A 6,000-nucleotide genomic window follows, 5' to 3' on the forward strand; every position below is an offset into this window, starting at 1 on the left:
TTCAACTCCAAATCAAACCAACATATCCTAGCTAGCCTAATGTGTGAACCTTATTACTACCAATCAACTCAGCCAAGAGAAATTTTAAGGAAGAAACGCTGCATGGAGGCTCAAAAAAATAAATAAAATTATCTTGGGGGAAGAGAGGATTTATTTTCAGGTTGATCTCGTTTATTAAAACCATCCCAATACATCTCCAATCTTGTCACACAAGTCATGGCATCCTCATGCAATGATGCAAATGAGTACATGTCACTTGCCCTGCTCTGACAAATTTTGCAAATGAGATATTTTTTTTCAAACGAAGAGGAATTACAAGGTCCTCGACATACAACAGTTCATTTAGTGACTGTTCAAAGTTACAGACAGTGAAAAAAGTGACTTGTGACTAGTTTTCCCATGACCGTTGCAGCATCCCCAGGGTCACGTGATCAGAATTCAGATGCCTGCCAAGTGGTTTCATATTTATGACGGTTGCCGTGATCGCTGGGATTGTGCAATCCCCTTTTGCGACCTTCCGACAAGCAAAGTCAATAAGGAAGCCAGGTTCACTTAACAACCATGTGACTCACTTAACAACTGCAAAGATTTACTTAACAACCTTGGCAAGAAAGTCAATGGGAGAAGCCAGATTGACTTAACGGTCATGTTACTAATTTAACAACTCCAGTGATTCATTCAACAACTGTGGCAAGAAAGGTCGTAAAACGGGGCAAAATTCATTTGACGACTGTCTCACTTAAGAACGTAAATTTTGGGCTCAATTGTGGTTGTATGACGAGGACTACCTGTATAGCATTAATAGGGCAGTTTGCTCACACATTAGACTCGACTATCCTGGGATTGACTTTGTTTAAGTTCCCAGGCCTACTAAGCACACATTCCTCTTGTGGTTTCTGAAGCGTAATTTATGACTTATGCAATAATAGAGGAATCCAGTCAACGGTGGCTTATTTGAGAAAGCATTGTTATAGAAACCTGGCTTAGTTTGAATCCAGTCCAAGGGCAGACCACATGTGACTTTGTAAATGTTGCTGGGTGTCAAGCTCATTGCCTTCCTCATGTTTTCTGTGTATCTGCACCAGGGTTTCTCAACCATGGCGACTTTAAGATGAATAGAATAGAATAGAATAGAATAGAATAGAATAGAATAGAATAGAATAGAATAGAATAGAATAGAATAGAATAGAATAGAATAGAATAGAATAGAATAGAATAGAATAGAATAGAATAGAAATACAGAATAGAATAGGATAGAATAGAATGGAATGGAATGGAATGGAATGGAATGGAATGGAATGGAATGGAATGGGAATGGAATAGGAATAGAGTAGAACAGAACAGAGCAGAATAAAACAACGTTGGAAGGGACCTTGGAGGTCTTCTAGTCCAACCCCCTGCTTAGGCAGGAAACCCTATACCATTTCAGACAAATGGTTGTCCAATCTCTTCTTAAAAACTTCCAATGTTGGAGCATTCACAACTTCTGGAGGCAAGTTGTTCCACTGATTGTTATAAAGACGTGTGGACATCAACTCCCAGAATGCCCTAACCCAATCGATTCTGGGAGTTGGAGTGCATCCATCTTAAAACTGCCAAAGTTAAGAAATCCTGGTGCAGATATACACGCAACCTGATATATCTCCTATGGGAGAAGGAATTTAATTACAGGTAGTCCTTGACTTATGACCACAACAAGCTCCAAATTTATTTTGCTGAGCTAGACACTTGTTAAGTGAGTTCTGCCCCATTTTACGAGCTTTCTTGCCACGGTTGTTAAGTGAATCACTACAGTTGTCAAATTAGTACCACAGCTGTGAAGTGAATCTGGCTTCCCACTGACCATGCTTGTGAGAAGGTCACAAAAAGGGATCACATGATCCCAGGACACTGCAACAGTCATAAATATGAACCACTTGTCAAGTATCAAAATGTAAAGCACATGACTGTCGTAAGTCAGGGACTACCTGTATTCGTCCTTTCCCTGCAGAGGTAGTCCTTGACTTACAACCATTTGTTTAGGGACTGTTTGAAGTTGCAAAAGCACTGAAAAAGTGACGTTTGACAGTTTTTCACACTTACGTCCATTGCATCATCCCCATGGTTACATGATCAAAATCTGGATGCTTGGCAATTCATTCATATTTATGACAGGGAAGCCAGATTCACTTAACAACCATGTTACTAACTTAACTAGTATAGGTGGTACCTTGTTCAATAGTAGTAACTGTGAGAAGGATTTTGAGCTGCCAAAAAAGCCAAAACAGTGCTAGGCTGCATTAACAGAGGGATAGAATCGAGATCACGTGAAGTGTTAATACCACTTTACAAACCCCTGGTAAAGCCACACTTGGAATCCTGCATCCAGTTTTGGTCACCACGATGTAAAAAAGATGTTGAGACTCTAGAAAGGGTGCAGAGAAGAGCAACAAAGATGATTAGAGGACTGGAGGCTAAAACATATAAGGAACGTTTGCTGGAATTGAGTATGTCCAGTTTAATGAAGAGAAGGATGAGGGGGGGACAGGATAACAGTCTTCCAGTATCTCAGGGGCTGCCCCAAAGAAGAGGGAGTCAAGCTATCCTCCAAAGCACCTGAAGGCAGGACAAGAAGCAACGGATGGAAACTCATCAAGGAGAGAAGCAACCTGGAACTAAGGAGAAACTTCCTGACAGTGAGAACAATTAACCAGTGGAACAACCTGCCTCCAGAAGCTGTGAATGCTCCAATACCGGAGGTTTTTAAGAAGAGACTGGACAGCCATTTGTTTCCTGCCTGAGCAGGGGGGGTTGGACTAGATGACCTACAAGGTCCCTTCCAACGTTATTATTATTGTCTTAACTGCAATGATTCACTTAACAACTCTGGCAAGACAGGTCATAAAATGGAATAAAACTCGCTGAGCAACAGAAATTTTGAGCTCATTTGAGGTTGTAATGCAAGGCCTATAGCTCAATTGCTCCCATTGCAAACCAGTGTCCTGAGCTGGATCCACAAAGGAGGATTAGCAGCTAGTAGTTGCACGTCCTCTGATAAGCTGAAACAGTAAATTTCCCTGCTGTTCCATTACTAAAGCCATAAATATTTACCAGCCAGGGCAGCCATAAATAGAGGACTGACGGTGAAGTCATTTGTAAGACACTTGGATGTGAATTACCCAGGGGACAGCAAAAGCTGATCCAGCCTAAGAAATGTCACGTTTTCAGCAAAATCGAGGACCACAGGTAGTCCTTGACTTACAACACTTCATTTAGTGACCGTTCAAAGATACGACGGCAGTGAAAAAAGTGACATCACCAGTTTTCAATTACCTTTATAGCAGGGGTCTTCAAACTCCGCCCTTTTATGCCTGGCTGAGGAATTCTGGGAGTTGAAGTCCACGTTCGAAGACCCCTGCTTATATAGCATCCCCATGAACATGTGCTGAAAATTCAGATGCTGGGCAACTGGTTCATACTTATGTATTTCAAGGTCATGTGATCCCCTTTTGCGACCTTCTCACAAGTAATGTCAGTGGGTGACGCTAGAGCCACTTAACTGGGTTACTTACTTATTTATTTTATTTTATTTATTTAGATTTATATACCGCCCTTTCCTGAAGGACTCAGGGCGGTTTACAGGGCATTTAAAAGAAAGTCAATACAAATGTTAAAACAAATGAAAAAAGATTAAATTATCTGCTGCAATGATTCCCTTCAAGTTGTAATATGGGGCAAAACTCAGGCTGAGGCAGCAGTTCCTACTGCAAGCCCAATTTATTCAAAATTGTGTACCTATTTATACATGGCACCAGCCACCCACCCGTACACTCTGCCTCCGAGACACGCAAACAATGCTAAGAACCAATGTTTTATGCACAAGCGATTTCACGCCGGCTAAACCCAGGATCGTACGGCTGGGTGGGTTCCGAGAGGCCATTTAATCCACCCTCCTGCTCAACGGGAATTGGTTGGCTGCCCATCAAGATGCTGACCAGTTTCTGCACACAGACATCTATAAAAGATTGGACAGCTCAGCACACCCTTGATCAGGTTTTTTTTTTTAAAAAAAAAGTTGGAATCTGACTTCCTGCATCTTAAAGCAGAATAGCCTGAAAGAAAATAAAATTTATTTATTTATATTTCATATTTATATTAGCTTTTGGCCTTCCTCTCTCTCCCTCCCTCCCTCCCTCCCTCTCTCTCTCTCACTTGCTTCAGATACCTGGAGAGGTTTATCGTATTTTTTCCATCACCGCTCTTTTGGCAAGCTCTTTCAATTTCTCCTAGAATCCAAGAGTTGGAAGGACCTCAAAGGTCATCAAGTCCAGCCCCTTGCGTACAGGATTCCCTACTTACAGATGACTTGTCAGCCTTTGTGTGAAAATCTCCAACTGGCAAGTCTGTTACAAGGTCTTCCTAAATTCCCCTGCGTATCGACATTGGTGTTTCTCAACCTTGGCATTTAGAAGTTGAGTGGACTACAACTCCCACAATTCTGGGAACTGGAGTCCACCCATCTTCAAGTTGCCAAGGCTGAGAATACAGATTAAGAGAGTTGGAAAGGACCTTGGTGGTCATCTAGATCTCAATCCCCTGTTCAGGCAGAGACTTTTTAATCTATATCCTTGATGCTTTATCTCATGAGTTCTAGCAACTTGGTGAGATTTTAGGGAAGGGGAAGAGAAACGAAACAACAAAGCGATGGCATTTGAAGGGGGGGAAAAAGGAACCAGCCTACAAAAAGGGGAAGTTAGGACTGGTCCCCTGTTTGACATCAAAGCACAACTCCACAGTTGATCTCACGCAACGCACCAAGTCCCACTGTGATTTTCCAAACATGGCTTAGCGGGAAGGGTAAACCCAGCCACCATGGCTTGCAAACCACAGTTTAGCATTAGAGAAAAGGACCAGCCCAGCCCAAGCAGGCATAAGATGGGTCCTTTTAAAGTTACTACTCCTATCCGACAATTAACCAGTGGAACAGCTCGCCACCAGACGTTGTGGGTCCTTCCACCACTCAGGTTTTCAAGAAGAGACTGGATAGTCCCTCGTGGTATAGCTTCTCCTCCTTGAGCAGGGGGCTGGACTAGAAGACCTCCAAGGTCCCTTCCAGCTCCTATTCTGATTCATTTGATTCCTCATTTGATTCAGACTTCTGCTGCTCACTTTGCCCTTATTTTTTTTCCCCATTCAAGATTCTAGTCCCTGTGGCAAAGTGGGGGCCAGCAGAAAAGCAGGAACTTGTTTGAACTAGGCTGCTTCAGGAGGAGGTTGGGGCTAGGTCCAACAAGTTCCTCCTTCCTCCTGGCCCAACAGCTCCCCCTCCCCACTTTGCCACAGGGACTAGAGCCTTGAATGAAGAGGGAAGGGCGAAGAAAAGAGCGGAAGCCGGCCAGCTAAAGAGGGTGGGGGGGGGGCTGACATTTCTCTTTAAATAAAGAAGCCGAGGTCCCTTTGGGAGGCTCTTCCCAAACCCAGTTTATTTCTCACACACACACACACACACACACACACACACACCGCCTTCCTTTCAACTCTGCACACCTGCAAGCTGCAAATCTCAGGCTCTTTGCCAGCAAACCAAAAGCGGCTCCTTTGCAACCCAGGATGGCCCGTGGTTTGGCAAGCCTCGATTGCACGCGACCCCCCCCCCAAAATCCCGGAGCAGAGACACCCCCAAAAGTAGCAAACCGAAGGAGGGAACGAAACCCCCCAGGGCTGCAAGATTAAAACCCAAAGGAAAACCAAGCAGAGGAGGAGGAGGAGGAGGAGGAGGAGGAAAGAAAAAGAAGAAAAACGGGGGGGGGATCTTTGCACCCGGATCTGTCTGCGACAGCTGGGAATGCACGCCTGGATCCACTCGATCCCCCGCAAGCCAGCTGAGCGCGGCAGCCTCGGGCTAAAGCAGCTTTATACTCCCCGTCTTCTGCAACTGGGGGCGGCGGAGGGAGCTCCGGCTTTGCAAGACGTCGCCCGCGGGCGCCGCTGCTGCCAGGCTCCCCAGGAATCACTGACAGA

The 6,000-nt window shown here is 44.4% G+C and overlaps 1 protein-coding gene across 1 annotated transcript in view; it reads right to left on the reverse strand.

The window, feature by feature from the left end:
• The window catches only part of CAPN5 (calpain 5), a 76,967-nt gene that overhangs the window by 70,872 nt on the left and 95 nt on the right, over positions 1-6,000 (reverse strand). The gene's annotated exons all lie outside the window — the stretch shown is intronic.

The sequence above is a fragment of the Vipera ursinii genome (assembly GCF_947247035.1).
Source record: "Vipera ursinii genome assembly, chromosome: 4".
Taxonomy (NCBI): Eukaryota; Metazoa; Chordata; class Lepidosauria; order Squamata; family Viperidae; genus Vipera; species Vipera ursinii.